This window comes from Oryctolagus cuniculus, chromosome 2, assembly GCF_964237555.1.
Source record: "Oryctolagus cuniculus chromosome 2, mOryCun1.1, whole genome shotgun sequence".
NCBI classification, from domain to species: domain Eukaryota; kingdom Metazoa; phylum Chordata; class Mammalia; order Lagomorpha; family Leporidae; genus Oryctolagus; species Oryctolagus cuniculus.
Window position 1 is genome coordinate 164,928,698 of NC_091433.1, and position 18,023 is coordinate 164,946,720.

General features: G+C 44.2%; 1 long non-coding RNA gene across 1 annotated transcript in view; it reads left to right on the forward strand.

The window, feature by feature from the left end:
* The first annotated feature begins 1,632 nt into the window (after nucleotides 1-1,632).
* The window catches only part of LOC138848641 (uncharacterized), an 84,433-nt gene continuing 68,042 nt past the window's right edge, over nucleotides 1,633-18,023 (forward strand). The window contains exon 1 of the long non-coding RNA XR_011386698.1: nucleotides 1,633-3,039. This is a non-coding gene — a long non-coding RNA (uncharacterized lncRNA). The remainder of the gene's footprint in view (nucleotides 3,040-18,023) is intronic.

Here is an 18,023-nt window from a genome sequence, read left to right on the forward strand (position 1 = left end):
CTTTCATTGCCTGGCTGGGCTTCTAGCTTCTTCATCCAGCTGCTCTGGGTATCGGGCAAAGTGGGTGCCTCTTCTGGAAATGCCTTGTCCAGGGGGTTTCCCCGTGACCTGTTTGTGCTACCAGCGCCTTGTTCCACGCCATGCTCTTAGCTAATTGAAATTGCTGAGGGCATGAAATTTCTGCTAATGGACTGAGCTCTCCCAGAGGGCTCAGACACCAAACAATGTCACAGCAGGGAAAAGAGGAGCCCAGCTGTCCACTCAGGTGGCGAAGGGCCTCAGAATCCGCCTGTAGGCATTCCCTGGCTTTCAGTTGAAAAGCACCTTGGCCCCACCCACCAGGGCGAAGGATTTCCTGACAACTTGCAAAACTCCGAGCTGAACAGAAGGGAGAGAAGAGCACTGCTTGGGGACTTGGACTCCGGTAGGGTCACCTGAGTGTGGGTCGTTTCCCTATGGTATTGAACAAAGGCGAATGACGGAAGAGCCTTCCTATTGCTCCTCTGAGTTTGGCATTGTTTACTGTCTCTGCATTGTTCCAAATGGCACTTGGAGCTCTGGCAGTCTTTTTGTCCTCAAATCTTAGTGTTGTTGCAAGCTGAGTTTTCAGTTGTTTCCAACCACATGTGATGCAGTGAGTGGTGTGCCTGGGCTCCTCACTTACCACTGAAGAAAAAACACTCTTTAAATGACAATATTGATTTTTCACAGCTTGATGTTTTCTACACCTAAATTTCACTTCATAATCTGTTTGCAGGGCTGGTATCTGGTGCAGTGATTAAAACGTTAGTTGGGACACTTCTATCTTGTATGGGAATGACTGGGTTCAAGTCTGGGTTCCACTCCTGGTTCTAGCTTCCAGCTAATACACACCTTGGGAAGCAATAGGTGATGGCTCAAGTGGCTGGGTCCCTGCCACCCACATAGTAGACCTGGATTGAGTCCCTGGCTCCTGGCTTCAGCTTGGTTCCATTGTGACTGTTGTAGGTTTTTGGGGAGTGAAGCAGGGGATGGAAGATCTCTGTCTCTGCTTCTCTCTCTCTGCCTTTCAGATAAACACAGATAAATCATCTGTTTTCCTTCATCAAGAAAGAACTGTGGTGGAACTCCCAACACTGCCAGCATCGGGGTCATGACCTGCACCTGTATCTGGGCTCCTGTCAGGATTTCACAGTATGTAGAATAATTCAGCCACAGTGTTTCCATCTGTGGTTTGAAGGCGATGAGGTTTTACACTTACATTCAACATTTTGAAAATATTGATATGAATGGAAGGGGAGAGGGAGTGGGAAACGGGAGGGTTGCGGGTGGGAGGGACGTTATGGGGGGGAAGCCATTGTAATCCATAAGCTGTACTTTGGAAGTTTATATTCATTAAATAAAAGTTAAAAATAAATAAAAAAGAATATACAAATATTTGCAAAGTGCCACTCAACCCTCTTTTTCTTTAAGATTTTTTTAAAGATTTATTTAATTTATTTGAAAGAGAGTTACAGAGTGAGGTAGAGAGAGAGAGAGAGAGAGGTCTTCCATCCACTGGCTCACTCCCCAGATGGCTGCAATGGCCGGACCTGTGCCAATTTGAAGCCAGGAGCCAGGAGCTTCTTCTGGGTCTCCCACACGGTGCAGGGCCTAAGGACTTGGGTCATCTTCTACTGCTTTCCCAGGCCACAGCAGAGAGCTGGATCAGAAGTGGAGCAGCCAGGACTAGAACTGGCACCCATATGGGATGCCGGCGCTTCAGGCCAGGGCTTCAACCTGCTGCACCACAGCACCAGCCCCATCCACTCAGTCCTCTTTAAAACGCAGCCTGATTGGGCGTTGCTGGTTCCTTCTGTCGGTGGACGTGTGGGGTGGTGCAGACTTCCTGTGCTGACCTTCTGGAACACGAATAGAAGATCAACACTGAAAATGGAGCCGTTCAGCTCCGGGGTGGTGTGTGAAGAGCTCAGATAATCACAGGCATTTTGCAGGCACCTGTGAGAAGTAAGTTTTTGGTTCACCATCTGCTCAGCTATAGGGGATTAAATGGTGCTGCCTGCCCCCGCCCCAACACACGTGTTTCTGCAAATGCCGGGAACCTGGGGGTGTGAGCGTGTTAGGGAAAAGCACCTTTGCGGATATCCTTCATTAAGGATCTCTGAGATGAGAGCCTCCTGGGCTACCAGGTGGGTCCCAGTTTCCAACAAGTGTCTTGATAAGAGACAGGGGAGGAGAAAACACCAAAGGAGAAGACTGTTGAGGATGGAGGCGGAGAGCGGAGTGAGGCTGCTACCAGCCCCCGCAACGCCTGGAGACCCCAGAAGCCGGAAGAGGCGCGGAGGGATTCCTCCCGCCCTCCGCCCCCGAGCCTTTGGAGGGCGTACTACCGTGCCGACGCCTGGATGCTGGGTTTCTTCCTGGACTACAGAACTGTGAGAGCTATTTTCTGTTGCTTTAAACCACCCAGTTTTGGGCAATTTGTTATGGCAGCTGCAGGAAAACACACAGCACTTAGCACCCGAGTGACCTTGCTCAGTTATTTACGCTCCAATCGGTCCCCTCAAAGGAAAGCCCCCTGCCCAGGACTGTCCCCGGGGTGGGGGTGGCTGGCTCCCAGCAGGCCTGCGCCCTGCGCCTGCTCAGCAAGTGCTTCCACGACGGCCCTAGCAAGTGCAGCAGGGTCGGGTGTCTGCTAAGAAGAAATCACACCTGAGGTCGTGGTGAGCTCCAGATGCTTTAAATCTCAGACGGGCTCCAAGAGCATTTTGCTCGTGGGCATGGAGGCTGAGCCAGGCACAGCAGCTGACCAAAGTACCCGCGAAAACTGGTGGCAGGGCCAGCCCTAGTCAGGTTCCTCACTCTACGCGTGTTTGCGCTCATGACTAGACCTGGGTACCAAAGACATCAGAGATTAGAGCAAACAATTGCAGCTGCCGATGTCTTCCTGTCAGGCCCACGGCTTGGGCTGAGCATCTTCCAACCCGGAATTTGGTTGTCTTGGAAACCCGCAAGCGCCCTCCTGTGTTCCCAGAGGCACCCGGAGTGCACACCTGGTAGGTGAGTGAGCGGGTGACTTTGGCACTGGGCTGTGTACTTCTGAGCATGTTTCCCCAAAACAATGGCAACCGTAATCATTCCCCTCCAGGATAGTTGGGGAATGAGAACATTTGTGCTTATTACAGTGCGTGATGGAATCCGTGTTGGCTAATTATTCTTACTGTTGGTAGGATGAGCGCTCGCCATAACTGATTTGGTCCAACTGTTCATGAAAAGTGGCTCTCATGCTGATGAGCTACTGCACCACCAAGGTTATGAACGTGAACTCAGGAATCAAACTCAGGAATCAGACTTTCTGGGTTCGAAGCCTGGTTCTATTTTACAAACTGTGTGACATGAGATACTTTGATTCCTTATGCTTATTTTTAGTAGGAAAAGGGGTAAAATCCCCTTTCTTATCTATACGATCATCCATAAAATCGGGGCATCTGGTTGTCCTCCATCCGTAAAATCAAGATAGCTGTGTTATGTGCCGCATGGAGTTGTTCTGAAGAGTGAATTAACCGGCCCCCAGCTCATAGCACCATGTTTGGCACATACTTTGTGTTCAGTTAAGGGACGCTGGGATCTGACTGCCTGTATCTGAATTTTAGCTGAGCCTTTCCAAGGCAAGTGCTTGGTCGACTTTTTTTTTTTTTTTAACCCTCTCTGATCAATCTCCTGACCTATAAAATGGAATAACGACACACCGACCTCATAGAGGCATTGCATCTTATCTCATCCTCAGTGTCTCAGTGTCTGACATTTAGTAATATCACATGAACTGTCTTTATTATTTACTGTTAATGGTATGTCTACTGATGAGATGAGAAGAAGCAATGTTCCATGCCTGGCACAGGCTGGAGAACTTGTAAGCAAAGAGTGCTGGGTGTCTCCTTGAGTTCATCCCAAAGAACGTGGTGTTCCCACACGTGGGACATGAAGGCCAGGATTGGCTGTTTCCCAGTGGGGAGTTACTTAGTGGCTTCTGCTCTGTGGTGACTTATCTGTGGTGCCCCCCAGTTTTCAGTTGTCATGGTTGTTCCAAATCAGCCAAGAGTTGGGGGAATGTTGCATGATGGTAAGCCCAGGGCCACCCTGACCAAAGCTTCTCCAGTTCTGCAAACCCGGGTGGTAAGTGGGACAGAGCATACAGGTTTCCCTTACATCTAGGAGGTTGCAGGTGATGCATCCTATAATTCTGGCCATAAGAAAGAAGGCAGCAATAGCCAAGCCACCTTCCCAGGCAAAACGATGGCTCTCTCATTGAAAGGGGTTCAAAGCTGATTTGTTTTTTTTTAAAAGTGCTCATTTTTTTGTATTTGAAAGGGAAATCCGGAGGGGGGTAAAGGGGGAGAGGGGGCAGAGGGGGAGAGGGATTGGTGGGGAGAGGGGGGGATCTCCCCCACTTACTATTTCACTTCTCAGTTCTCAAATATCCACAATGACCAGGGTTGGCCCAAGCCAATGCCAGAGCCCAGGATTCCGCTGGGTCTCCCACATGAGTGGCAGGGATCCAAGACTTGAGCCTTCACCTGCTGCCCCCCAGGAAGGGTATTAGCAGGCAACTGGAATCCGAGTGGATCTAGGATTTGAACCCAGGCTGTCCAATAGGGGATGTGGGCACTCCAAGCAGAGTTTAACAGGCTACTCCAGATGCCTGTCCACCAGAAACTGAATTTGTTTCTTTCCTCTGCAACCACTACTTAATGCATGAGATTTCAGAAGACAGTAATTTAAAAGGCACGTTTACAGAGACACCATGAGATTGTATAAATAAAATGAAGTAATATCTGGAAAAGGTACACCAAAGGAAACTGAACCCCAAATGTCTAGCTTTGCAGTCTATACTCAGCCAAAACATCCATTGAATTAAAGCACAGACTACATAATTATGTATACAAAATGTCTTTAAAGTTCTTCCATAAATTTGGAGAAAAAAGTAGTTTGTTTAGAGCTGAAAAGGCAAAATTCCTGACTATGGGTTTATGGGCACTAGTACAAGGGGTGCCCAAATATACATTCTTTTTTTTTTTTAATTATAAATAAGAAAGAACAGATTCTACCCTAGCAACTTGCATTCCTTTGCAGCCCTCCAGACACAGAACAGAGTTCTTGGGAAAAGTGGAGGGATTAATTCCAGGCTTCTGATACTGACGTTATAGTCTGACCAAACATTGATTATGCTTAAATCCACCATATTTTTCCTTTGAAAACCACATGTTATTTAATATCTTGAAGGCCTTACATTGAGCTTGTTGGGAAAATTTCCCTGTGTTTTCAGGCCTTTATCATCATTTTAGTTTCTATTTAATTTTTCTCTTCAAATAAGAGAATCAAGTTGAATGGGCACTGACATGTAAGTCATCCATGGAATATAGAAATGCTGGAAATTTTGGCCTTCTCTGGGTGTTTGCCATTTTACCATGCATTGGAACAAAGCAGCTTCTAGATGGGGCCAGGTCTGTTCCCAGAGTATGTAGAAGGGGACAAGGTTTTGGTCTCTGCTGTAAGAGAGCCGATGGTTGCTATGAGCTATCAATGAACATGGCCAGCAAAGGGGAAGGAAGTAGCTTTGGAGAAAGAAGAGACTGTTGAGTAACTCGGGCCCCAAACTACGACAAAATTGATCAAAGTCATCCCGTGCCCAGCATCTTCTGTCATTGAGAGTAACATGGTCATTCTAGTGTTCCTTCCCTAAAGCTCTTAATGCTACTGCACTCTGATTATGAAACATGGAATTATATGGGGTGAATGAGGACAAGGTGGATTTGCCCTTGATTCTATAGCCCCAAGGGAGATTGTCAAAAAGTGATCAGCTTAATTGAGACCATAAGCATTGTGTCATTAAAGACACCATATAATTGCACTTTTAAAGTATATTCACAATCATCATTTCATAAATTTTCCCAATATCCCTTTGAGATAGTAGGGATTATTATTTCAGTTTTACCAATGAGGAGTCTCAGCATCAAATGTATGAAAACTACTTGAATTTACTAGTATGATAAAAAGTACACAATTTAAAAAACGCTAATTTTGACCAATATACTAACAAGGCCATATATACCATCAAGATTTTAAAGGTAGATAGTATCTTAGGTAAAGCTGCATTGAGAGGGAAATTTTCTTTTTGCTGGAGGGTGTACACATTAAGTCTTTCTGAAAAGCAATTTGCTGTGTATGTCATACACCTGAGAATTGTTCATATGTTGGACACAGTGATTTTTGTTTGCTTAGGTTTCCTTCTAAGGAATTTATGGACAAATTTCATAGGCAATGTTTAAGATTTATTTGAAAGGCAGAGTTACAGATATGCAGAAAGAGAGAGTAAAAGTTCTATCTGCTGATTCACTCCCCAAATGGCTGCAACAGCTGGAGCTGGGCTGATCTGGAGCCAGGAGCCAGGAGCTTCTTCTGGGTTTCTTACGCAGGGGCAGGTGCCCAAAAACTTGGGCCATCTTCTACTGCTTTCTCAGGCCATGGCAGAGAGCTGGATCGAAAGTGGATTCGAACTGGCACCCATGGGATGCCAGCACTGCAGGTGGTGGCTTTACCTGCTACACCACAGTGCCAGCCCCAGGCAATGGTGTTTTTTAACAATGTTTTTTATAATGGCGAGTGCTTGGAAATGATCTAACTAATAAACTATACAAAAATAGTTATGGGAAATCTACATTAGGAGTATTATGGAGACCTAAAAATGATGTTTTTGAAGAACTTTCAGTTTCATGAGGAGATGTTCAGAAGCAAATGTTAAATGAAAAAAGCAAGACGAAAGACTTATGTAGTGGCACGATTGCTATCATCTGAAGATGTGCATGTAAATCCATTCAAAGTAGCCTGGAAGGAAATAGACTTAGGGTCGTCTTAGGGTCTCACAGCTGCCGAGCAGAGGAGCCAACACCTAAGCCCAGTTTTTCTGAAATAATCCAATGTCTCCTTCCCCATACCATGATGTCTCTGAAAACATTCAGCTTGAGCAACACTTGGTTGCTTGTCTGAGTTCCTAGAAAACAAACCATTCATGGAACTATGCTAGAGTCCATTAGCACTTAGATTGGATTTATTTAAGGTTTCAAGTATGTTTAAGGCTATTGCTCAATCTCACAGTCCTGCAAGTTGCTGACACCACACCTTCATTTAGAACACTCAAGTATACTAAACTCCCTTCTGGGCCTCAATTTCCAAAATGAATCTCCTGTGCTAGATAGGAAATGCCATGAACACAGGAAACCGTAAAACCCAGTATAGAAGATACCTGGCAGGATTATTTTTCCCAGTAGTTGCCAAATTGAACTCAACATTAAAATTATCAGGATGATTTTTCTAAAAAGATTCAGATCCCACCCCAAAAGATTGTTTTAGTAAGTCTTGGGGGGAGTCCTGACCTCTGTATTTGTATAAGTACTCTGGGCATGATTGCATTTAAATCATTATAGCCAGAGGTAGACTGTGTCTGGTGAGATCCCTACATGCACAATGAATTACATACAGTGATTCCACTATTAAAGTTAGAAAAATTTTTCAAAATCCATGTTATGACATAAGTATATTGTCCCTGTGTCCTGTAATCACAGGGTTCACCTACTCAGTAGTTAATGGAAGAATCACTTTTCTCCCATTGCTGCTTCTATTGGTTATTTCTTACTATTTAACAAGTGATGCCCAAGACTTTGTGGTTTTGGAAAAATATTATCTCACAGTTTCTGTGGATCAATAGTCTGGACATAGCTTAAATGTGTACTTCTGGGTCAAGGTGTCTCTTGAGGTTGTAAGCAAGCTGTTTGGGCCAGGGCTGTCGCCTCATCTGAAGACCAGAGAGAGGGAAGAAGAGAAAGGAAATCTGCCTCCAGGCTCACTTATGGAGTTATTGGCAGGTCTCCATCCTTCTCACTGGCCTAACTCACAATATGGTGGCAGGTGACTTCCCACTAAATGAGTCATCAGAGAGAGAGAGAGAGACAATGAAAGCAGAAAGGCAAGAAAGTGAGTGAGCAAGAGAACACGCACCCAGGATGGAAGCTACAACCTTTGATTTGATTAATCTTGGAAGTGATACCCTATCACTTCTATTTTTTTTTCTTTTTTTTAACTTTTATTTAATGAATATAAATTTCCAAAGTACAGCTTATGGATTACAATGGCTTCCCCCCCCATAACGTCCCTCCCACCCACAACCCTCCCCTTTCCCACTCCCTCTCCCCTTCCATTCACATCAAGATTCATTTTCGATTCTCTTTATATACAGAAGATCAGTGTAGCATACATTAAGTAAAGATTTCAACAGTTTGCACCCACACAGAAACATAAAGTGAAAAATACTGTTTGAGTACTAGTTATAGCATTAAATCACAATGTACAGCACACTAAGGACAGAGATCCTACATGAGGAGTAAGTGCACAGTGACTCCTGTTGTTGACTTAACAAATTGACACTCTTGTTTATGGCCTCAGTAATCACCCTAGGCTCTTGTCATGAGCTACCAAGGCTATGGAAGCCCCCTGAGTTCACTGACTCTGATCATATTTAGACAAGGCCATGGTCAAAGTGGAAGTTCTCTCCTCCCTTCAGAGAAAGGTACCTCCTTCTTTGATGACCCGTTCTTTCCACTTGGATCTCACTCGCGGAGATCTTTCATTTAGGTTTTTTTTTTTCCCCCAGAGTGTCTTGGCTTTCCATGCCTGAAATACTCTCATGGGCTTTTCAGCCGGATCCGCATGCCTTAAGGGCTGATTCTGAGGCCAGAGTGCTGTTTAGGACATCTGCCATTCTATGGGTCTGCTGTGTATCTCACTTCCCATGTTGAATCATTCTCTCCCTTTTTCATTCTATCAGCTAGTATTTGAAGACACTATTCTTGTTTATATGATCCCTTTCGTTCTTAGTCCTATCATTATGATCAATTGTGAACAGAAATTGATCACTGGGACTAGTGAGATGGCATTGGTATATGCCACTTTGATGGGATTGAATTGGAATCCCCTGGTATGTTTCTAACTCTACCGTTTGAGGTAAGTCAGCTTGAACATGTCCCGAATTGCACATCTCTTCCCTCTCTTATTCCCACTCTTATATTTAACAGTGATCAATTTTCAGTTAAGTTTCAGCACTTAAGAATAATTGTATCACTTCTATTTTTTAGAAGTAAGTCTATTTCCGCACATAACAAGGTGAGAAAAATATACGAGGATGTGACTACTAAACCAGGGGTCACTGTGAGACATCTTGGAGGGTACTTGCCACAATCCTGGCAAACAGCAGAGACTAAATTCTTTATCGAACCTTCTTCACCCCTATTCTTCCAGTTCTCTTTGGTAAGTAGGCAGAGGTGGGGCTGAAGTCAATGCTGCTTACTGATGGTGGTTATGCCTACAGGCCCAAAGCAGAAGGAAAAATCAACCTGCAAGTTTAATGTGCCTGAATTTATTCATATGCAGTATGAGTATGGATGCTGCCTTAGGTATCAGTAGAAATATTCAATTAGTCAACAGGGCTCTCACTCTGTCTTGTTAGGAAGCAAACATTTCAAATGATCTTGAACTATTGTTTTCAACTCCTGGCTTTTCCGGGCCCTAACTTGTGAAATAATTAATATACAATTCTTCTAGAAAAGTCAATCAAACTTCAAGACCTAACCTCAAATGCAGCTTGCTTGGGGGCTTATACAACTACGTCATTCATCCTCTTTGGAAGAAGAAAGGAAACAAATGTTGAGTTTTTAAAAATGTCTTTATATTTTATATGTATGAGGGGACTTCAAGAAGTTTATGGAAAACAGAATTAAAAGATAAATTTCTTTTGGTGCCAAGACAATTTGAAATCCATGCATAGATTTTCATAATAAGCATTTTCCATGAACTTTTTCAAGTCCCTTATATGCTTGATTTTCAAAGTTTTTGCACCAAAATAAAACTGTCTTTTAATTTCACTTCTCACAAGCTTTCTGAAGTACCTTTGATATATGTACATATGTTAGCACATATATGCACGTGTGTATCTGTCTTCATATGTGTGTATATACATGCATATACACTGCATTTCACTGGGACCTTTTGAAGTCCATCATCAGCTTACCCCACCTTCTCCAGCTCAGCCATGGTAACAGAGACTTTCAAAAATGCAAATAAAGGTAGGCATCTAAATTCATCCAGTCTGTCCACTAGACTTACCATGTGATGCTAAATCCAACTTGCCATCTGGTTGCCAGGTGACCAGGGCTACAAGCATTTTCTAGCCTCTCATATGCTGTTGAGGTAGAGCCCCAAATAAAAGCAGCAAAAACAGCTGCACTGTGGCTGCCTTTACGATGGGTGTTTTCTGTCTTTTCCAGTAAAATCCCTAGTAAGGAGGGAGTTCCCTTTGTCATTTCAGCTGCCAAGACATTGCATGCTAATGAACTGTGAAAGGGAAGTCGTTAATGATATGAAATCCCTTTTTATGGCCAAGGCTGGGCCAAGGCTGCCAGGGTAGGGGTGTTGCTCCCTGACATACCCCTGGGAGGAGTTTTCAACAATGAGGACTGAGCTGACAGGCTGATCCAGAAGCAATGCCCAAGAACCAAGGCGACGTTGGCATGACTCCATAAACCATTATAACTTTCCTCTCCAACACCTCAAAATTTTAGATGGGAGCTTAAATACACTGGGCTCAGAGGAAAACTGAAGGAGAAATACTTTTGGCAGATCACTGAGGAAGACCAAAATTATATTCCCAGTGCACCTGTTCAAGTTATGGAAGTTCCCCTATTGAACTCCATGTCCACCCTCATTCAAGCCAGCTGATAGCCTTAAGGACTCGAACAAAGGGGTGGCCCTGGACAGTGTGGTGGGCTGGGAAGGCCCCTGCTTTGGAGCCAGAGAACCTGGTCCATGTCCTTCGTTACTTTTGGAAATCTAATCTTGTATAAAACACTAGAATGTTCTTACTTTCCTATCCATATCTATATGCTATCATTAATTACTTTGTATAGTGTTATGAAACAAGAAAAGTCATTTTCACAGAAACAAAGATTAAAATAATATTAGAATCTTTCTGTTACTAGAGATAAGATCCTTTTGCCCCTTTTTAGACACAAATGTCTTTGAAAAAGGGTAACACCGAATATGTAAGTGATAAGTCAATAAATTTCTTTCCCCCAGCCAATAGATACTTCAAAGTCTTCAAGGAATGTGAATGCTAAAGATAGAGGAGGAACTGGGAGAAACACAGATTCCATCTTCAAAGAACAGAGATGTGGTGGGGATCTGTTTGTTGGGAGAAGGGGATCCTTCTGAGAGGGGGGACTTGGTAGTGTCTGATATTTGAATTGTTAAGACACTATCTCCCACTGAACCCTGTATGTTCTTGTTTCCTGTTAACAAACACTTCCCTGTGGCTTTTGATTGTGCTTGGCACACAGCGGTTGCTCGATGAGTGTTACAGAACAAATGTCACATTTGGGAGACTTCACCCTTTTGCTCAAAGTCAGCTGACTAACCCAGGCTTTGGGGGGCACTTCTAAACACACTTCCTTCTCTGGCTCCTGGCTTCTTGTGATATGTCTGAGGTGGGTGCAAGTCTGCTTATCTCTGAGACATTCCAGTGCTGCCAGCAACTTCGGAAGTGTACCAGAAGCCCCAGACAAAGGCGTGTGGGATGTGGCCCTTTCTGTAGACACATCAATCCTACAAGCTGCAAGACTCCCGAAAGTCAAACAGCACGGATTCCGAGGGTGGCATGCAGGTATAGCGAAAGCCCCTGAGTCAGGTGGCCAGCCAGACAGAACAAGCATTACTGTCCCCTGGGGCCTAGAAGCCAACAGGCTCCCATGCCAGGGGCTGGCCTGACCTGACCCGGAGGGGGTTAGGCACAACCCTTCTGGCCTCCTTAGGTTTCAGTTTTCACAACTTCATCTTCTCTGACCAGTATTCTGATTTTTACCAAATTACACATTATAGGTTTTAGACGATCAGAGGGAAGACAGAGGCTTAGAAAAGCAACAACAAAAATAAACCCATCAAATAAACCCAAATGCGTGCAGAGACCTAGAGATGGAATCCAGGGGTCAAGCAAATCAGAAGGTGTCAAATTAGTGAAGAGTCAAGTTGGTCTTCACCTCATTAAAATGCAGCTATGGGCTCAGATGTGATGGATGTGTGTGGGCTTTTGGAAATCGTCTATAAGAATATGCAAACTGTAGCCTCACAAATGTCTGTCTGTGTGTGCGTGAATGGAGATTACTCTGTAAGCACAGAGAATCCACCAGGCAAGTTGGATGTAAAGTGAGGATCTCTTCGTACTTGTTTCCAACACCTCGATTGCATTCCTTACTTCCTGGGACAGTCATATAAAATACCCACACACCCTGCATGCACACACTTTCTCTCTCTCTCTCTTACACACACACATGCACACTTTGCCTTGCAAATAAATAATCTTTTAAAGAATTTCCATGCAGCCGGCGCCACGGCTCACTAGGATAATCCTCCGCCTTGCGGCGCCGGCACACCGGGTTCTAGTCCCGGTCGGGGCGCCGGATTCTGTCCCAGTTACCCCTCTTCCAGGCCAGCTCTCTGCTGTGGCCAGGGAGTGCAGTGGAGGATGGCCCAGGTGCTTGGGCCCTGCACCCCATGGGAGACCAGGAAAAAAAGCACTTGGCTCCTGGCTCCTGAAAAAAAAAAAATTGCCATGCTCTTTCCTTGCCCTCTCTGGATGTGCTGTAAGGTACAAAGCATCTTCCAGAAGCTCACGGGAAATGTGCATGGATTTCAAAATTATGTTTGCACCAAAAGAAATGCATCTTTTAATTCCATTTTTCTCACAAACTTTCTGAAACACCCCCATATGTCTATGTGTTTTCTCTAATTAGCTTCCAAGCTCATTAGAGCTTCAAATTTCAGCAAAATATGAAAGGTTTTTTTTTAAAGATTTATTTTATTTATTTGAAAGACAGAGTTACAGAGAAAGGTGGAGACAGAGATCTTCCATCTGCTGGGTCACTCCCCATATGGCCTCTACAGCCAGAGCTGTGCCCATCCAAAGCCAGGAGCCAGGAGCTTCTTCTGGGTCTCCCACGTGGGTGCAGGGGCCCAAGGACTTGGGCCATCTTTTACTGCTTTCTCAGGCCATAGCAGAGAGCTGGATCAGAAGTAGAGCAGCCAGGACTAGAACTGGTGCCATATGGGATGCAAGCACTTCAGGCCAGGGCTTTAACCCACTGCGCCACAGCGCTGGCCCCCAAAGATGAAACTTATTGGCTCTGCATGACACCCTTAGATTTCATTCATGTTAATTTTGTTCATCTTCCTTCACTTTTGATGGGGGGAGAGTAGGTAAAGGAAACAACTTTCTTATGTTCAGGACAGCAGATCACCTCCTGCAGTCCTGGCGAGCCTGGCTGTCCTTGCGGAAGGGTGCGCCCCCGCCTGTATGTGGACGAGCATCTGTACGTGTACTCGATTTCTTTTTCTCAACGCAGGGACCGTTTCTCACCTTGTTCTCTAACTTTGCAGCCAGATGGAGTACAGGGCTTTTATTGATTCTTGTGACCTGGAGTAGAGTTTCTCTTGGTGAGAGTGAAACATACTCAGGTCAGTCCCATGGAGCATGGAGCAAGCCGAGAAATGAGCCGTAAATTCAGACGTGCCCAAGCAGGGGCTGTAGTGGAATTTAATTCTTTGAGTGCAAGCCAAATGCTGCAGTAGGGCCTAAATTGGCTGTCCAGGGCAGATTTTTGGAACGTTTCCAAAGAAATATAACTTCTGTTACTCGCCAGCAAAAGGAACTACTGCTGTAGATGGCATAGGATTCAACTTACCTGGACAACTAGTTCTGAGGCCGGTAGCTTCGGAGTGGGAGGAGTATGAAATGGGAGAGATTTTCTACTCTATTCTTGGTCTTGATCATTGCTGAATGTATATATATGTAAGGGAAGGAAGAAATACTCTTCTGTTTTATTCAACTTTGCAAATGGTATTATTCTATAAAGCCAAAAAGTTTTCATTTTTAAAAGTCAATAGAAATCAGCAACTTTTGGGAGGAATTTGAACTTACGTTTCTGCTCTGTTAGGCAAACACAGCTGAGTAACATCCTCTCTTGTTGGAAGATTGGATTGGATGCCATTTTTTAAAAATATTTATTTATTTGAAAGTCAGACTTACACAGAGAAAAGGAGAGGCAAGAGAGAGAGAGAGAGAGAGAGAGAGGTCTTCCATCCACTGGTTCACTCCCCAATTGGCCATAACAGCTGGAGCTGCGTCGATCTGAAGCCAGGAGCTTATTCCAGGTCCCCCACGCTGGTGCAGGACCTGGGCCATCTTCCACTGCTTTCCCAGGCCATAGCAGAGAGCCGGATCGGAAGTGGAGCAGCCGGGACTCGAACCGTGGGTGCCATTCCTAGAGGCCGCTGTATTGAGTCATCGTGTTTCAGGGATGGGATTTGAGCTCGTGAAACAGTCTTTCTTACATAGCACCAGTGTGTTTCTTCTCTAGAAGGAGACCGCTGGCCATGCCGACCCCTGAGGCTATGAGGATGTCTTTGGCGCTTCTCTCGATTTCCAAAGGGATTAAATTCTGCAAGACGCTCTAACCTCCAAGTTCCACACGTGGAAAACAGCGGAGCCTGCAGAAGTCGCTCATTTTGAATATTTTTCTTTTAATTATTTTTTTGATGATATGAAAAGACTGCAGGCTGATGTTTGTTGTTGTTTAATGAAACTTCTGTGAAGAAAGTCAAGGTAGAATTTCCTCTCTGTATTTTGTTTGCTTCCTTTCTTCCCACTTCTCTTTGCTCATCTTGCCAAAACTAACGTTTCTCTATGGCTTTGGTATGCTTGATCCTTGAGCAGGACTTTTGATCTCTAAAGATTTAAAATTTGGAATAAGCATTGGTGGCCTTGCATTTGCAGAAAAAAGAAAAGGAAAAAAAACCTTCTTAATCTCCTTAATGTCTTGCTTTTTTGAACATGCCATCATTCAAAAGTGTGGTTTCCCAAATGTAACATCCAATTAATGAAGTCAAAACAGTATTGGGCAAATAACTAGTGAATTTGGACCAGTTTAGCTAGGTTATAGCAAGCTGTTGAGAAGTCATGCGTTCATCGTATGTGACTCTCAGAACTTTGTGTACAGAACTGGCTTAGGGTTCTGTCTAGGCCCCTGGAGAGGGGACAACTCTCACCCTTGATTCTCATTAGTATTAGTCTGGCAACTCTTAAGGAACTATTGTCATCTTCCCTTTTTCCTAATGCATTGTTCATTCTCCTGCATAGGAAAGGAGGTCTCATCTTCTGGTCACTGGACAGTATCTGAAACACAAAACCAGTAAGCCCAGTGCCTGGTTTGAGTCCTAGCTCTGGTTTCCAATTCTAGCTTCCTGCTAATGCAGACACCAGGAGGCACTGGTGTTGGCTCAGGTGGCTGGGTTCCTACCATCCACATGGGAGACTTGGATTGAGTTCTTGGCTCCTGGCCCCAGCCTGGCCCATCTCCAGTCGATACGAGCATTTTGGGAGTAAAGCAGCAGATTGGAGTTCCCTGAATTGCCTGCTCATTCTCTGTCTTTAAAGTAAAATATTTTTTTTAATTGGCAAAGGATCAGAATGGACATTTCTCCAAATATACAACTGGCTACTAAGCATGTAGAAAATATTCAGTATCATTAGCCATCAACAAGTGCAATTCAAAAGCAGATTGCAATGCTATTATGTACCCACCAAGATGGCTGTAATCAAAAGACAAATAGATAAGAAAAGCATTGGTGAGGATGTAGGAAAAGATGACTCCTCGTGCACTGATGTTGGAAATCTAGCATGGTGCATCCACTTTGGGAAAAATCTGGCAGTTCTACAAGAGGTTAAGCATAGAGTTACCCGCCACCCAGGAATTCAATGTTTAGGCACATACCCAAGAGAACGGAAAACAGAAGGCCACACACGACTTGTACAGTACTGTTCATAGAAGCATTGTTTGAAATAGACAAAAAGTGGAAACAATATAAATGCCTAGCAACTAATTAATAGATAAAAAAAGAGTGTGTAGCTATACAATGGAATATTATTTGGCCATAAGAAGGAATGAGGTTCTGATACATGCTACAACATAGATGAAACTTGAAAACAGTACACAAGATGAAAGAAAGCTGCTGTACAATTTCAGTGATAGGGAAAAATCCACGTAGCAGTTTCCTAGGGAGAACCTAACAAAGTACCACAGGCTGGGTGGCAGAGACAACAGAAATTTAATCTCTCACTGTTCTGAAGGCTGGCAATTGGACTTTAAGACATCAGCAGGGCTGGTATCATTCTTTTTTTTTAAAGTGCTTATTTACTGAATGTATTTTTCATAGGTACAACTGTAGGAATATAGTGGTTCTTCCCCCTATACCCACCCTCCCATCTCACCTCCTACTTCCTCTCCCATCCCCTCCTTCATTATGGTTCATTTTTAGTTTGATTTTATATACAGAGGACCAACTCTGTGAAGTGCAGATTTCAACAGGTTGCACCCCCACACACAAACATAGAGAACAGCTTGAGAAACAGTTTTGCAGTTAATTCTCATAGTACTACTCATTAAGGACGGAGGTCCTACATGAGGGCTAAGTGCACAGTGACTTCGGTTGTTCCTTTAGCAATTAACACTCCTATTTATGACATCAGTGATTACCTGCACCTCTAGCCATGTGCTGCCAAGGCTGTGAAAGCCTTGTGACCACAGAATCCATCGGTTTTTGGACTCGGCCATAAGCAAAGTGGAAGTTCTCTCCTCCCTTCAGACAAGAGTGCATCCTTCCTGATGGCCCATTCTTTCCTCTGGGATCTCACAGAGATCCTCCGTGTAGGATATTGTTTGCCACAGAGTCTTGGCTTTCCACGCCTGAAATGCTCTCACAGGCCTTTCAGCCAGAGCTGGTATCAGTCTAAGGTCTCCCTCCTGGGCTTGCGGATGCCAGCTTCTCCTTGTGTCTTCCCCCTGTGCCAGGGTCCTAATCTCTGCTGCTTTCATGGACGCAGTCATGTTGGCTCGCAGCCCATCCTAGTGATCTCATGTTTGCTTACTTACCCCTTTAACAGTCCTGTCTCCAAATATAGTCACATTCTACAGTAGTGGGAGTTAGAAGACCAATCTATGAATTTCAAGGGATGGGATTCAGCCTTTTGCAGTCTGCATCAGGCAAATTTAGAGAGACAGGAAACTGACAGATTGATGATTGCTTGGTGCTAGAGGCTGGTGGAAGGCTTGGGACATTGATGGCTATTTGGTCAGAAGTTTCTTTGTGGTAACAAAAATGTCCTAAAATTGATTATGGTAATGGTTGCAAGAATTCTGTGAATATTTAGGGTGAATTGTATGCTATGTGAATTCCATCTTAATAAAGCTGTTATGAAAGAAAAATGATAAGGACAGGAGTTCAAAGGTTTTAGATGGCCACAAAAGATGAATGCCTATGACAGGAAATTGGCACCATCAGCAGCAGAAAAATTCAAAGCAAAGCAGGCAATAACAACTCATAGTCTCCATGGATTAGTTTCCAAGGATCAGCCTAAGTTTAAATCACCTTGACATATACCCAACGGGAGCACTGGCATTGCTGTTGTTTTGCCATGATGCCAATGTTCTTCTGAAGTCCATGGGAACAGGAGTGCCCTGGCTGTGACCAACATCATCCTTTTGATGGCCAGGATGAATATGGCTGTAGTGTCGGGCACCCCTTACCTTGGCCAAAACTCTAAGTACATCAACATATTGTAGAGGAGAATCGTCGTCTTAGAGATACAGTTTTTTCAACCCTGAAATATTTTTATTTCCAAGTTGAATGTATTTCAAAAATGTTGAACTTAAAAGTCATCTCTGTAAGACCTAACAGAGCCTGCCTTGGGTATTTATTTTGCCTTTTATAGCATTAGCCCTTAATCCCCATTTGGCCCTGCTTCATTCCAGCACCTCCTCTTCTCCATCTCCATGTGGCTCTTCCTCAGATTCCAGTCGCTGGCTGCACTTGCTAACTGGCTTGCTTTGCTC